The sequence below is a fragment of the Poecile atricapillus genome, chromosome Z (genome assembly GCF_030490865.1).
Source record: "Poecile atricapillus isolate bPoeAtr1 chromosome Z, bPoeAtr1.hap1, whole genome shotgun sequence".
NCBI classification, from domain to species: Eukaryota; Metazoa; Chordata; class Aves; order Passeriformes; family Paridae; genus Poecile; species Poecile atricapillus.
In genome coordinates, this window is record NC_081289.1 from 97,508,996 (window position 1) to 97,526,196 (window position 17,201).

Genomic DNA, 17,201 nt, shown 5'->3' on the forward strand with positions numbered 1-17,201 from the left:
CAAATGAGCAATCCAGGAGGTGCAGCACATGTGCTGCAGACAGCAGGTAAGTCTGGCAATCATTTCACAAACAGAAATGTTGTTATTCCCACTTCTGTCAAATTTAAGAGAAAATTTGGTGTTTTGTTTTTTTTTCCTAATGCCTGTGAAATCCTCTTTCTCTTAAGGGAGAACAGGGGAGTAGCAGGAGAGCCAGAACAGATTTTTTGGCTCTTGTTACAGCCTCTTTCTCCCTGCAGGCAGCATAAAAATGGCTAAGAGCTTTCCACGTGGGTAGAGCATAAGCTGTCATTTTGATTTCTCTTGGATGGGAAGCTCAAAATGCTCAGCAAAACACAGAGCTTCCCTGCAGCTAATCCCTCCCACCACTCTCCACCACTGAATAAAGGCTGCTGACGTGCTTCCTGATGATGACAGATTTCTGGCCAAAGGAGAGATTGAACCCAGCAACATGGGTAGCAGGAGAGCTAGGACAGGGGCCACCAGGGAGCCAGAGGTGATCTTTTCAGGGTGGCAGAAGACAAGTAACTCCATCAGGGATGCTAAATCCTGCCACATCCACTATTATTTCAGGCTCTCCATATTCAGCAAAGGGCAGCAGCAGAACCATGTGAGGAGACACAGACTCCTTAGAAGACCACTTCAGAGGAAGACTCCTTGAAAGATACCTTCATTGTTGTTTCTTCCTCTGCTATCACCCTGGCAGCTTCAGCATGGCTGGCTCTCCCACAGTGGTTACATGGGAAAGTCAGCAAGCCAGACCCAGTGAGCCAACACACTAAATCACAGCCTCATAGGAACCCAAGATTCTCCAGTCTCTCCTGGCTCAACACATAAAGGACCAAATACATATCAGGTTCAGGACCCCTCTCTGCTTCATGCAACTGCCAGGGAGGATGTCTCTCACAGTCACTCATTTTCTAACTCACAGGTGCACAGCAGGACCTTCTTTGAAAGATACACAATCCTCACCACTGGCAGATACTAGCATTGTTAAAAGGACAGGTAGAAGAAGAGAATGAACCTCTCAGTCTGTGTGATATTGCTTCACGCTGGAACATTCTCATCCTATGTGCATTCACCATCCTCCAAAAAACAGGCTCCAGTATAAACTACCAGGACACTTGTGTTCAGGTTTCATTTGAAACAATAGGTTTCAAAACAAATTGGATGCTGCATTATATCTATCTTCCACTGAGGAGGAGGGGAAAACAATAAATTTAGAAATAAACCAAGAGTGACCCAGAGTACAAAAGAAAATTAAATCAGAGGGAGAGCAGGGAAGGCTCATAACAAAAGCATATCCCTTTGAAGTCACCTTCAGATACATACTTTTCCCTATAACTGCAGCCATTTTGCAGAGCTTTATAAAATAGTATCTCTGCAGAAGGGTTCCTTAAAAGATAGATGTAATAGACTTTTCAGGACCAATGAAAACAAATCTCCTATAAACAAGAGTGGTTTTCCTGGCCAGGCAGGAGTTCTTTAATTCCTTTCCAATCTGCATGCATCACAGGGATGAGAGGGATCAAACTACAGCAGAGGTCTATGATGATGGTGTTGTCAGCTATCTTGGGAATTCTCTATCCAGTCAACAAACTAGTAAAAAAACCAAAGATACTGCTTCTGATGTCCTGCAGTCCAGGACCAGGTGGCAACAAATGTCCTTTTTGAAGTGAGTAATGGAGCCACACTGAAAAGGTGCTTCAGTCAAATTTTGTACTGTTGGTTTTGGGCAGCATTTCAGCAACTTGAACAGGAGAAGGAGTGGGAGGGTGTGTGGTCTCTGTGGGCAGCTTGCTGTCTGTGGGAATGAAGCAGAGCAGATGCAACCCTTGTATGCAGCTGATCACACTTTCTGGCATGCTGAGATATTTGAATTGCAGATTTGTGGCTCTTCCTAATTTCTTGGGCTTTGTTTTTTGTTTGGGTTTTTTTAATTGAAGCATCAATTTTAAGGAGGCTTTTATACTATTTGTTGCATAAACTATATAACAATCATGAATGAGATGCAATTATACTGTAGAAAAATGGGAATACTTCCTCTGCTTCCAAACATCAGTGAAAACTACAATTAGTTAGTTTGAGAGTAGCCTGTGCCAATTTCCTCACTCTAGAAGTTTGTGTTTGAATGAATTTTACCTTGTTTCCAATGATTAAGTGTCCAACGAGGTGTTGACAGCTATGTCCTTAGCTGTCCATGTCTTCAAGACCTCTAGGAGCAATGAGAGAATCTCAGAGTAGATAAAAGGGGATGTAATTAATTGTTTCTCAGTGTTCATGGGCTTTCTCTCAAAATAAATAGTTTTAATTGGCAATCAGCAGTTCCTCTCAGCTTCATATCTGGTCACCAGACATCAGAGCTGGCTACTCTTCTCAATACCAGAATGGAGTTCTGACACCTACAATGAGTGTACCAATAAGCCTTTATCCTTGGAAGCTGGGTCCAGTCTTGCATACCACCTGATCCCTGAAAGAAAACTCAGTCAGCCAGTATAAAATCCTGGATTTTTTTCCTTCACGGTTGAAAAGCCTCTAAGATCACTTCAAGTCCATTAAGTCCATTAGGGCTCCACTGGAACAGGACGGGCTGAGCCATAGGACAGACTGCTTGGCAGGTTTGCAGGGACACTTGGAAGACCTTCTGCACCTCTTTTTGGGAGTGTGAAGAGAGTGACCCTGAGTTAGACACCAGTTCTTGACATACTCGTGCCACATGTACACCTTCGGACATGGGAATGAACTTGTGAATGGAAGATATCCAAGACGAAAGGAATGTGGTAAGGCAATTCAGCATTTCATTTAGTATTGTCTAGGGTTCTTTGGCTGCAGGGGAGTCATCAGCCTTAACTTAACTGGGGATAAAAGAGGATTCTTTTGGTCAAAAGCCTGGGGTCAGAAAGGGCCCATGGGTTTGCTGTTGACAAAAAGCACTCCTATCTGAAGAACACACTAAAAATATCCCAGCTGAAAGAACTTCTGCAAGACTGACAATTAATTTAAAAACAAATAGAAAGGGGAAAGAAAGAACAAAACAAAACAAAAAAACAAGGAAAAAAACCACCTACAGAGCATCCATTATGGATCAGGTTGAATAACAGAAGCATCAAAACTAAACTCTAAATCTGACATAAATGTTCATGACAACACCTATTACTGAAAATATGTTATTCTGCTAAACTGGAACACTGAAAGGAGATCTCTGTTGGAATTTCTGCATTCTGCAAGAATTCTTTCTAAAATCTAGTTCATTCCAACATCCTTTGATAAAAGATGAAGGGATCAGACAGCAAAACCATCACAACCTCTGTAATGTTATAACTAAATCCCTTTACCCTAAATAACAAGCTTTTTTTACTAAGCCTGGCTTTTTTTACTTTTGTTCCTGCAAGCTAGAATCTTGAGCTATTTTAAACCTTGTAAGCAGAAGAAAGCATATTATTCTTATATTTCCCCTTTATTTAATGTCTCCAGACTATGTCTGGGATAGCACTTTACCTGGTTTCAGAAACACTGGTTTCAGACAGTTTAACCAAGCAATTACTGATTTTCCTGCAGTTGCCTGGCTGACAGTACTCACTGCAGGAAGAAAACAAACTGGGATGAACAGAGGGGTAGAAGAAAGAAAGATGGAAAGCAGTTAATTTTTCTAGGCATGTTTAATTTTTCCAGCTGCTTCTCTGAGTCTGCTTCTCTGCCACCTCCTTCCCTGTGCCATTAATTGTCTGTGGCAAGATAGAGATGAGAAGATGCAGAAATACACTGGACATAGTGTCCACTTTTCCACTGAGAAAAATTCTGGACCCAAATCTGAATGAATGGATCTGCTTCATTCCTTAGAGTAAATAATAGGGTTGAAACCTCTTGCAGGGACAGTAGTAACAAATACCAGTCCTGACCAGGAATAGCAGTATTGTAGAACTGTATGTAGCTGCAATTACATCTCTCTTATATCTGTGTATCCAGCTGGTAAAGTTAATTTGCTAATGGATCATGAAAAATATTGGTTCTTGCCTTTGTCAAAATGAGCACTCTGAGCTGACACCAGGTAGTAGTGTCATAACAAGCCAAGCTCAGTTATTTGCCTATGCAGAAGTTAGCAGCCAAACACATCCATTTTACCTTGATGAGATGTGAGAGTTAATCCTGCCTTCCAGGGATGCAAGTGGTAATGATGCCCAGAGTTTTCATATACACGGGTGATTTGAATTCTGGTTTTTGTGATACATAGCTGGGACTGCATTATATCACAAGCCTTTTATTCTACTTAAGTTACCTTTGACAACCTAAAACTGGTCTGAATTGCCCAGACATACATTTATTTTCTGACAACAGAATTTCTATGCTCCTAAATATCCAAGACATAGACATAGCCAAATAGTCTCATATAAAATATTTATGTAAGACTTTAAAAAAACATTTAAAATTAAAGTAATAACACTCATAATAATAGTCTAATTAGTGAGTAAACATAATTTGTGAAAGCTAGAAAATTCTTAAATTAAGTTCAGGTATGGTGTCCTGTGAGAAGACATAATGCAAGCCACGATGCACCAGGCTTCTTGGCCTTCATATCCCAGGCTGAGTTGTCAAAGCTCTCAGGAAGTCTATGTAACATTATGATTTTATTTGTGAGTGTGTGTGTGTGTGTGTGTGTCTGTGTCTGTGTGTCTGTGTGTCTGTGTGTCTGTGTGTCTGTGTAAAGAAATAACACAATGAGCACAGGAACTTTGAAAGAACAGCTTGGCTTTCACACAACAGGCGATGGTACCCTTGAAAACTAAATTGTTTGCTTCAGTAGTTTAATGACTGGGTGTCTTTACCTTCCCGTGATGCTTGCCCCCACATGAAGTGAAAATGGCTGTCATATCCTGTCACATAAAAAAATTCACGGGCTTCATTAACACTAGAAAGCTTGTTAAGCCAAAGGACTAGATATAAATTTAGCACAAATCACTCACACCTACACCCTCTCAGTGTCTTTCCCACCAGATGAATAGTCCCTTCCAGCAGAAGCTGCTTTTGAAGCTGACACAAATCTGACAGTCAGCAAAACACAATAGTGAAGCTGCTTGCTTTCTGTTGTGCCTTTGTTACAGAAAGAATTTCTGCCTTCCCTGCCCACCACTTTTAAGGACTTCTCAATCTCTGAAGAGAAGAAAGAGGTGCATGACCCCGAAGAATCAATGTGATGCATGGAAGGCTGTCCCCACCCACATCCAGTGAGTACGGAAATTATGCCAAATCAGCATCCACACTGCTCTACACAGAGCAAAATAGAGGTAGGGAAAGGCTGAGGTGAGTTAAGCTCCAAGCTCCCCATTCCTGTCACTCACAGTTAGTGCCAGCAATTTTCTGCAGCTTTTCTTTACTCTTTTGTAAAAAAGTCTTTCTAATTCCACAGGATCTCAGATTCTTCGGTGATGAAAAGATTTTTGGATTTAGAAAGTGTTACTTCTTTTTTTTTTTTTCTTTTAACTAGCTTTTCTTTTCTTATTCAGAGCACTGGGAAGGTATTTGCTGGTATCGAGGAACTTGTGTCCTGATGCCTTAGCAGAATTTAGGCACAGCAGGAACCCCCAAACACCAAGGGAGCAAAGCCCATAAACAGTTGTACAGCATGGAAAACCCTCACTGAAAAGTAAAGAGAAGAGCTGTGAACATCTGGCATGACAGGCAGTGCTCTGAATACTCTGCATTTATAATGCATATATGCACAGTGGTGATTGCTTAACATCCTCCACTGCTTCCTGCCAAGTAAACACCCAAGAGCACTAGAGGGCTTTTGTTGGATCTTTCCAGGCTGGAGCACTGCTATAGGCAGCTTTTCATCCAATAGCCCCACTGGTGGGGTCATTTTACTCTTCTGGTAAAAAGTACCTCTGGAGCCCACTTTGGGAATGGAGAAGAACTGTAGAGGGGATGCAAAAACACATTCCCATTTCAAGGCTCTTATCCTGCTGCCAGAAAAAGAGAGAGAGGTGTTAACAGCTGTCCCAGTTCCCTTCCCCAGCTCTGGCTCCCTGGTGTGTTGTTGGGGGGTCTCAGCTCATACCCAACAGCATCACAGGGGAGGACACTTTGCCGTCCTCAGCTAGACCAAACAAGTATGTGTTCAGGCTGGACATTAAACCCAGCTGCCTTTCAGCTGCCTCCTGTGACTGGCACACATTCTGCCTGCAAACAAAATTATGCAAACAAGCCTGAGATATAGCACAATGATTTTATATATATATATATATATGAAAACATAAAATATTAATATTAATTTAATTATAAAGTTAATGGATCCAAATGTAGAGAGAGAGGAAGGAATCCACAAATGTTGTGGAATTTTATTTGAAATTTCAACTGTCATTGAAATTTCTCATGCACTTTGCCTTCAGCTGAACCGGTTTTGTATTTTATATATATAAATATATATGTATTTGCCGTTGGTTTTCAATTCTTGACTTCAGAGGCCTGTAAATAAATGTTCAATAACAAAAATTTCTTTCATTGTTGTTCATGTTGCATGAAAACTAGTACACCATTAGCCTCTTTCTCCGATGTTCCACAATTGTATTAACACCTCAATACACTGAAAGGCAAAATCTAACACACAGAACCTTTGTGGTATGTATGTTCTCCACTTCCATTGATTTCTTTGAAAACAGTTCATTAATACCTGGGGAGATTGGTTCTTACTGTACCATACTGAATCCAGACTAATTTATGTAAGACTAATTTTCAAGTGATTTGTGTAATTCCTTTTTTTAAGTTTTTGGTTTGTTTGGGTTTTTTTAACTACATGATACAGCTCAGGTAGAGTCTGAATGAATGCAAGAGAATTACAATTCTGGTACAAATTTCTCAAATGTGCCAAAGGGAACTTAGAAATGTAATTCGTGCATGATCTCCTATCAGCTTTCCACACAGTCCTAGGTATAAGAACCCCTATATTCACCTCACAGTATTTCTGTTTTGTTATCATACTCTTTGTTGGACCTATTACAACTGAGTAATCCTAAAAAGCAGGTCAGTCAGAAGTCTATTCAAAAATAAATAGTATAGAAGTTACAAATAATATTTGTTGATGCTAATGAACAAGTGTCACATGTCCAAATAAAAAAAAATGTTATTTCAATTTAAATTAAAATCAGAATCCATAAGCAAGAAAACAAAACCGAGACTATGCTGGAAATTCTATCTTTAGATCAGTCAAGAAATTTTGACAAACCCTTTGTCACAGTGTGATCCTTTCTGTTTCTAGTAAGGATCGAGGTTCCACTTTCACTGGACCTCAAATAATCAGAAACACATCTGGGGAATTTGCAGCATGGGAAAAAAAATAAAGAAAACCAACATATCTTTTTTTGTTTCTTTGGAACAGATCTTTGACATGAAACCATATCTTTTAGTATACAGTTGATTGCCAAATTCACCTGTAGAATTCCTTTGGGAATTGAATGAACTCTGGATCTGTCACCCTGCAGCACTGCCTCATTCTGCCACCTTCAGACATATATTTACACAGAGACACATGCTCAGTGAAGGCTGTTAGATAGTATCTGGCTCATAGTAATCTACAGTCATTCAGGTGCTGCCAGACAGCAGCATCAAAGCCATAGTGACAATAAAACTTTTAAACTGAAAAGTTACTTCCCCTCCAGAGCTAGTGATTATTTTTAGGAGACCTTGAGGCATGTGTCTTAATTTAAAGATATGCAGTGCTCAGGGATTTGGTAGTGAAAGGTATCAATCGTAAATCACAAGCCCAAACCGTTTGCAGGGCTACTGCCAGACTTGCATTGTGATCCAGTGAGTGTTTCACAACCAGGCAGATGCACACTGATGCTCCCAATGCACAAGCCAATGCTCAAAATGAAGGAGAGAAGTGACAGTGTTTAGTTTTCTTGCTGTGCAGGATGCTGCATCAGAGCAGGCAGTTGTTGCCTACAATCTACACAGCTGCGCCCCACATCTAAAAAGAACAAAAACAAAGTAATCCAGCTTTTTTTCCTCTTGGTTAAAAGGCTCTGTGTGATTCAGAGAAAGGATGATACTGTCTCTGTGCCAGACTATCTTCTTTGTCATGGGATGCATGAAGATGCAGCTTCTCTGCAGGGAAAACTACGGATGGCAATGTATTATTGAAGAAAAGCATAGTGCTTTGGCTCAGATTTCGATTCCCATTATAAGGTAATGCTGTGACAATGTTCTGTTAATACAATGAATTTTGGCAGTGTTTTGCTTCATTGCCCTTTTTAATAAAATAGAGGGTAAAATAGTAATGATAGATCTGCTTAGTGAGTTAACTCAGGTGGCAGTCTTGTTTCTCATATCCAGACCACAGAAGAGCCCTCTTGACTGGACCTTGCACCTGCTTGTACTTGTGACTTTTCCTGTTCCCTGAAAGACAATCTGATCTGCATTGCAGATGATTCTTTAATCCTCAGGTCCTACTGGAGCATAGCATTGCAAACAGCTGGCTTGAGAGCTACAGGCCGTTCAGCATGATTTGAGGCTGTGAATACACATCATCTCCTGGTTACAAGTATGTCTGCAGGTTGCTACCCCTCTGCCACCCCTTCTCTGGGTCACTGCCTTCCCGCTCAAATGAAATCCTTAAACAGGAAAGAGACATGTCAAAGCCACTCTGAAGAAAAATACCAGGTTGCATACTAGCAGCTGATTTCCTTACTCACTTTTTCTGCCTCAAACCAATCCATAAAGTCATTTGCTAAACCTAATTAGCTTTCCCACCTCGGTAGCTATCCCTTTTGCAAGGCTTTATTTAAAATCAGACACAAGTGGGCAAAATCAGCAGCCATTTATCAATCAGCTATCCCTCAAAAAGAGAATGTAGGGCTTTGACAGTCCTCCAAGTTTTATGATCTTGTCTTTCCTCTGAAATTGAGTTAGACCACCGAAGGTGAGGACTGCTTATCTTTGTCACATATCAGCCCTATTTTGCAGCCAGGCTGCTACTCTCTCTTGCAGCTCTGAATACAGTATCAAAAAAGATTCTCATGTTTTTTTGAGAAATGTTGCATATGAATGAAATCCATCTTTTGACTACCTGGTTCTCTCATTCATGGTCAAAACACAAGAGAAGGAAAATCTCAAAAAAGATTTTGCATGGGTCACTTAGCAACCAAATGGTGAGCACAAAATCAGTTTCCATCTGAGACCAAATACCAGGTGTTGAAGAAGGAACGTGGAAAAAGATCCTTTCAAATTTGTGGTAGTTTTGGTAAAAAAATGTTGCAGTGTTTTCCTGAGATGAATGAGGGAAGCTTCTTCTTTACTTTACACTTGAGTTAGATTTTGAAATGAGTCCCAGCAGAAAGAAAAAAATTCTATCAGAGAAAGAGATTTCTATACCGACAGGAAATTTCTGCTGTTTGCAGTGTCTGGGGAGCTTGGATTAGAGTCTTTTTTTCTGAGAGTCACAGTATTTGTTCTTAATCATGTCATTTTGGGCTCACAAGTGCAGCCTCAGATTAGAGGAGAAAAAAAAAAAAAAAAAAAAAAAAACAGAGGAAACAATTATGGTTGGTAAGATGGATAGTAGAGAATAAGAAGTGAGAAACGTGCAAGATGACACTCAAAGGAGCTCCTGTGAGCTCCAAGAGATACAGGTCTTCTTTATCCATCCCTGCCTCACTGCACTCCTGGTTTTGTAGTTAATTAACATCTCTACTCACTGGAATTTCAGCATTAGCAATTCACTTAATATTAAGTGAAGTATGTGAGTGGCACTGCTGAGAGGGATGCAATACCAGAGGTTGCTCAATCACACTGAAAGGTTATTTTAATATGCTGCTCATTTACACTTCCTTAATTGCCCACAAATGGTTACAGCAAGTGGACTCTGGCACCAGCTTTTTGTGAGTGCCTGGATGAATCAAACATCCATCAGCTCTGCAAAAAAAAAGAGATGTTTTTGCTGCAGAGTGACCTTTAACTCACTAGATCCTTGAAGAAAGTTGATGCATGTGCTCTGATTCAAATGCATGTCTCCATTTTTGAAGATCCACGTATCTCTTACTCTGTGGAAAAGCAAGAGAATAGGCACTAAAAGAAAAGATACATTTAATTCTGCTTTACCAATATAACACCATCTTTTTTAAGCAATTCTCTGAGTAGCTTCTTCCTTTTCATAATCTAAAAACCTATTTTAATGCATGGATCCTTTGACATTATTTCCCTTTAGGGAAAAACCTTTATCTTTCCAGGAAAGAAAATAAAGGAAAAATATTCATTTTTTCTAAAAGAAAAGCCTAACTTTCTTTTTTTATCCTTTGGTACTATGTTCAGCTATACTCTCCATCCTTAATACCCTTAATAAAATACTTATTTCTGAATTTATTAATATATTTCACTTGATACTTCCTAAAAAGAGAAGCAAAATAGAGACAAAAAATGTATTAGAGAAATTAATGTTAGGGAAAGGCATTTAATTAATATTTTTCAACTTTAATGATACAGACCCAGTTGAAATTCAGGTAGCAACAGAGAATTATATCTGCCTCACGTGATTATCTCCAAGCATAACTGTTATAATTATGATTGCTGGGAGTGTATTTATTAAATACATAGATCTCATCACCATATCTGAATGAGTGTATTAGGCTGCCAACTTTAAAAATTTTAGTTTTATAATATCCTGCCAGCAAATTCAGTTTCTGTAAATATGGTCAAAAACCACACAGACTACTGTGAGTTATAAAACCTGAAAAGGCTTCTAAGATTTGTAGCTTCTATCTAGCTTTTTTTCTAATTCTGACTTCAAAGTTTTTCATGGATTATAGAAAAGTGTTTTTTAATCAAACCACCATATCTCTCTTATTGAGATTTCTCCAGTCATTATCAGACCACTCATGATTTACCCCAATTATTTTAAAATATAAGTGTTTCCTTAAAATTAGTTTTAAGTAATTCTACAGTGCCATAATTAGCAAGGGTCCTCAAAACACACATGAAATACTCAAGGTAGTATGCTGGCTGCAAACATCACTCATCATCACCAAACGCAAACTACTCATCTGAGCCTTGAAAAGGGAACTCAAAGGAAAGGTTTGCACTAGTTTTCTCTGGGCATTAGTTTAGGTGAAATATTAAATTATAAACATCTGTAGGGGACATCGGTTTAAGAAATATAATTTTTTAAACACCATCTACACCAGAACTGCCATTCTCTGGAGCAGGAGTGGTAATTTTTGTTATTTGTCAAATGTACTAAGTTTGTTACCAGCCAAAAGTTCTTCTTGGAAGATATCTCTTGGCATCTTCAAGTTATTCTTTCTGTAACATCAAAACTCATCAATGTCCTCATATCTGCCCCACAAAAGAAAGGCTAACACAGAGGTAGCAGAATTCTCTAGGAAACAATAAAAAAAGCCACAGATGAGTCATTTTGGCTGGGTTTTCCTCTTTTAAGTAAAATCCAGCTAAGTTTTGAAACCAGCACCTCTTCCAAAATGTCAATTCCAAACACTGACTTTTCTACTCTTTTTCCTAATTTTTTCATTTCCCCCAATCTTCACCCACATAAAAGAATTTTACTCAGTTGAGGTCACTACAAAACTGCTTCTCAGCAAAAGACAGCTGCTTGCAAATTTTTTATTGTTTTTTACCAGACCACATGAGAGCTTCATAGTGTTTCTCATTATCTGTCCCAACACAACTGCTTTCACAGTTCATTAGAGAGAGATTATTCTGTGTGCATTTCACACCTTTGTACAGAGAGTTTTATTTTATAAAAATAAAATAAATTATTTAAAATCATCTGCCAGTAAAGAGGGTTCTGGCAGATGATTTTAAATGGCAATCCAAATGAACCTCATCAGTTTCTGTTTGGTTGTGTATGTGCTCTCCCACGCCTCTTCTCCTTGTAAATAGAGAAGGAACAATGCAATCTGGTTCAAGTAACTTTAGCCAGTCACTCTGAGATAACTCCAGATGGTGTTTCTTCTATTAAAAATAGATTGATAGTGAATTCGGTGTCCCACGGGATCAACAATTAATCCAAAAGAAATACTTGCTACAGGAGAAAGGAGTAGAATGGTTTATTTGCCAGAGGTATGATCAAGAGGTGTGAGGCCAGGGTGGATAGCCAGGATTCATGGCGGCAAATTCAGCTTCTTGTGCAGTCAAAACTCCTTTGTTTCAGTTTTACACCCTCTGCAGCAGAGGTGATAGTTACTCACTACAACTATTTTACAGGTCCACACTGAGATTAATCAATACCTGTAAAGTCCTTTGAAGATCAAAACAAGCATGAGAAAACTACGGGCCAGGATGACAAACAGACCTTTCCAAATACAGTATTGCAGCTGAACCTGGTGGTATTTTTATTTTCTGCCCCAAATCCATGTCAAGGAGCCCAAGCAATTATTATCATGTAACAGTGGCACTGAGATCAATGGCACAACAGAGCTGAATTCAGCCCAGTGTGTAAAATCCTGGAGAACTCCTTTAAAACAATGCACAAATCCTATTCTATCAATGTTATCTTGCCCTTACAGGCACAACCTGAAGTCTTAAGTTTTCTGAGCTGGTGTTTTATGATCTCTCCCTGCCTGGCTTTAAAGCAGTAATTTATGTAGCCTTCCTTGGCTGGGACTTGCAGGATGCCTCATTGTATATCCACCCCGTCATCTCAACAAGAGGCCACACTTCAGAATGTCACAGGACACTGCACAGGAGATGGCAAGCTGACTAGCGGGTCATCACCCAAAATGTATGGGGTGTTATGCCATCCAACAGACACTGAGGAGTTCAGCCTGCCCATTCTGCATTATGTTTTCAGATAATGCTGTAATACTAGTAAAGGCACAGCACCAGTGAGAGCTGCTTGCTGCTTGGACTGAGTCACAGCTGCAGCACTGGACACTGCATTTGAAAGCCAAATGAGGAAATCCTAACCTGAAGACAGCGCCCAAAATTCATTTCTGGATGGACCCTTGAAGCAAGGTGAGCCCTCTCTGCACCCCTTGGTCCTGTGACTCAGTGCTGCTCAGCACCCTTCCAGGAGAGTTCCTCACTGTTCCCTCGACCCCAATCACATTCATGAACTGAACAAGACTTGTGCTCTAAGTAACCCACAAATTTCCTCTTTTCCACAGCAGTGCCTTTCAAACATAATAGGAAAACACACATAACACATGCAGCTATGCTTCCTATCCACTTTTCCATTTCTCTCACTTTTTATTTAACCAGGCTGAGCCCAGTGCCTTTTATCATATGGGATCCGATCCCTGTGGACTGAAGATCTCAGAAGAAAGAGAAAGAAAGGGATATTTTTAACTTTAGTCCTCTGGCATCATACTTATAACTGTCATGAAATTTTTGGCTGTTAGAATATCAGGACAATGTTTTAATTTAGAACATTAGTAATACAGTTTAGGTGACAAAACAGTGAGCAAATTGTATTTTGCAGAAGAAACAAGGGGATTAGACAACTGTAGCCAGTGAAATAAATTCTAGTTCTTATTTCCAGATACCAGATTTAACACAGGTAAGGAAGTCCTTGACCAATCATAGGTATTTTATCACTAGCCCTGTAAAATGAAAAAGGTTTCTTGCTGCAATAAAATCTGCATCTCAAAGCCTAACAAAACTGTGCATAACATTGGCAATGTAAGGAAACTGATCTCTGATTATCCATGACAATAATTTGGCTAATGGTAGCACTTTTAGGAGCCCTCCTGCAAACAGTTTGCCAGCTGCTGACATGCCATATGCACTGAGAAAATTAACCTAATTGCTCTGTCTGCAGCTGACATAATTCCCTGTTAGTATTTGTGGATTTGTGGAATGCATGTGTAATTTAGACTATGAGGGTAGCTGGGAGTACAAGTACTCTGTTTGGCCAGGCTGACACCTGAGGCTCTTGCTCCTTCTGCAAACCAAGTCTGTTAACCTTGAGCCTGCTCTACTGCCCCAGCAAGACTTAGGCTACAGTGATCTGAAAAGTGTGGGCCTTTGTCACACTACGACCCATTTGGCAAAAGATCACACCGCCTCAACAAAGGCCCTGCAACACAAATTCTGCACAGTGCTCACTCCAGGTACTGTAGCAAGCCTGAAGGTGACCTTGCTTCCTTTTTCATTTACTCACTACCAGCTTATTATACAAAGTATTGTATTGGTATGCAGGAGGAGGATACTGTTCCTACGCACTGAGGAACACAAGAGCTTTATTAACATTTTTCAAATAAAAATCTGTGTTGTAACACAGGACTTGGCAAAGAAATATACAGAACAACATGTACAGTGTCCAATACGTATTTTCTTGGTGAACAAATAAGCAATTATCAAATACTTTGAAAGCATTACAAATGCTACAAGTGACCTTACAGGACCAGCGAAGTTGCTTTCAAGGGATGCAGACTACTAATTGTGAATGGTCCTGATCTCCCTCCAAACCAAGGAGCTGTATAAGAAGAGGTTCTGTCCTTTGACATAGCGCAAACCTCCTCCTTCTTCTGACCTCTTTATTAAGCCAGTGACTCAACCTGATATCATAGGGAAAACACTTTCCTGATGAGATTGAAAGCTGAGGTCCAGACCTGCTGTGATAATTAAAGATCATCAAGTGCTTTTTGTAAGTGGAGGTTTGTTTCCTGTCTAAATTGCACTTCAGGTAATGGCATTATGCACCAGCTTAAGTAACCTCTCTGGCTCAAACAGAAGTTTCATTCCAGGCATAGTTTCAGTTGGAGACAAACACCTTCACCTTCTCTTCTGCTGGGATCATCAGCATACTGAGCCTTACACAATGCAGAATTTCCCCTCAAAAGCTAAAGAATTTCAAGACATCTGGCTCCAATACCAATTCACAGCTTGAAACACTGTGACAGGCCAGACACTGAAGTGTTGGGGTTAGCACTGTGGTGATCCAAAGCTGCATGGTCTGCAGGAAAGTTGAGTCAGGCTCTGAATTTCAGGCAACCAGGGAGATCAATTTTTTTCTTCTTAAACAGACAGGAAATGGTGCTGTAATGACTACTTTAAACTAACCTAGAAGGCTGCAAAGACAAAGTGCATCCCAGAATACGGTCAGACAATTAGTCTAACTTCATGCCACTAGCTGCAAAGTATTCTGGTAAGGAGATGCATGATTTAATCTCATGGTCATTCATTGGGTTCCTACAGAGGCTCCCAGTAGCAGTATTACAAGCAGTGTGAAGGTATGGAGGGTTATCAAACTCACTTTGATGGAACACAAGATGGTGTTTGTAGCAGGCTCTGCCATCAACATCAGCTGGCTGCTGATGATAAGACACCAGGGTGTTTAACTCCCTGATGCTTGGCAAAACAGGGATGCTGGAACTCTGAGGTTCTTTGAGTCTCTGGCAATAAGCACATTGCAATAGCTCAAAGCCATCCCTACTTCTGTGCCACCAGACTGTCTCTGTTCATGACAATTCTCTGTGTGGTATCCTCCCTGTCTTCCCTGCCAGTCTTCTGCTATGACTTTTATACTTTTTCCTCAACAGCTCTAAGGTTTTGTGCTTCTGATCCTTCTCTGCTATGTCCCACATCTATGTCATTTCTTTCCTCGATATTAAGATTTCCATTAAGCACACTAAATCTCTCCAGATGTTAGCATAGGAAGCATTCCATAACACAGGACAATACATCCACTTCTACAAAGACAGGTCTGGAGAATGCCCACAGCTATAAGTGTGGTGTCCCAGTATGAACAGCAGAGAGCAATTGCATTGACATCCATAGAGACAATGGATCCTAGTCATCCTCTTGTGGCAGAAAGCAAGTTGACCTGCTGCTGGAGCAGGTGTCCAGGACCTCTTCAGGCAGATCTTACAGTAGCTTGTCTGGAATTGCAGTTGTGGAAATAACAGCCCTTTGTGTTGAACTTCATGACCAGCACTGGGTATATAGGATTCACACAGGCCTTCCCAGCTGCCCTGCTGATACATAAAAACTGCACCCAACCATCACTCTATGCTCACTCTTAGATCTAATGGTGAATCATTCCTGGAAGTGTTTGTCAGCCAAAAGCTGAAAGTGTACTCTCACCTCTGACTTTAAGCAGCAAAAGTGAGTGGCACTTTCTAAACAATTTGGTGCCAGATGAAATAAATCTAAGCAATTTGTCCTTTCAATGTCACCTTCTTTCTTTGTTGTTGACTACTCTTAGTATCCTGCCTCATGAAGCCCAGACAAAAGGATTACAGGACCACAGAATAAACTGATGATCCCGCAAGGATCATCAAGTCCAGCTCCTGAGTCTCAGGAGGATCATCCTCACGACTACCATCGGGTGCCCAAGAGTATTTTCCAAGAAAAGACAGAATTATTCAATTTGATCCTGCTCTTCCCAGGACACAGAATTACTTCATTTTCCCATAGTCTGGAGTGCTTTGAGCCAAAATCTCTGAAGGAAAGCATCAGAGCAGTCATCCATGGAGCACACACAGGTCATATGTCAAAATATAACAGGGGAATGTGAGACTTCAGCAGGAGAGAACAGTGCTGTTCCTTTTATAAGAGCCACATCAGATCACCTGATGTAAACAAAATCAGCAAGGGTCTTCAGAAGGCAAACATACCTGTATTCACTTCATGTAGGATGCAGGTGTTTTCCACCAAAGCTATACCTGCAGGAACTTCTCTTATTTGGTGGAAGGGAACTAAACCCAAATGGTGTTCTAACTTTGAGATGCAGCATTTCTTTCATCTTGTCCCAGGTAGCATTGCTTTCTGATTTATGTCCCATATATTAAATAATTTACAACCAAGGGACCTGCTGGGCTGGCTGACACTCTCATTTTTTTTTCCAGCCTCATAGCACAGAATATTTGAGGTTTTTCTATTAGTCTGAAGAGAAAGGGATTTGATCCAGTTAAAGAAGTGGTATGGTTTCCTGCTTGTGCTTTCATTTGTTTGGGTATTATTTTTTGTTTTGGTTTTTCCTTGTAATTAGGGTAACACAGTTTATATTGCCTTTAATCACACCATATGCACTCTGTAATTACTCTGTAAATACATGCATATGAATTGTTTATGTGTGTGGAGGTGGGAGAGCAAGAAAGTAGAGGTAATTATGTGTATAGGGAAATGTAATGATTAATTATCTGGAGTACATAATCTTACCAAGAGGCCTGATAAAGTGCAAGCACAACTCTCTCTCCTGTGTGTTAATTACTTACAGAGAGTTTGATCCAGCTGTTTCTACTCATGGAAAT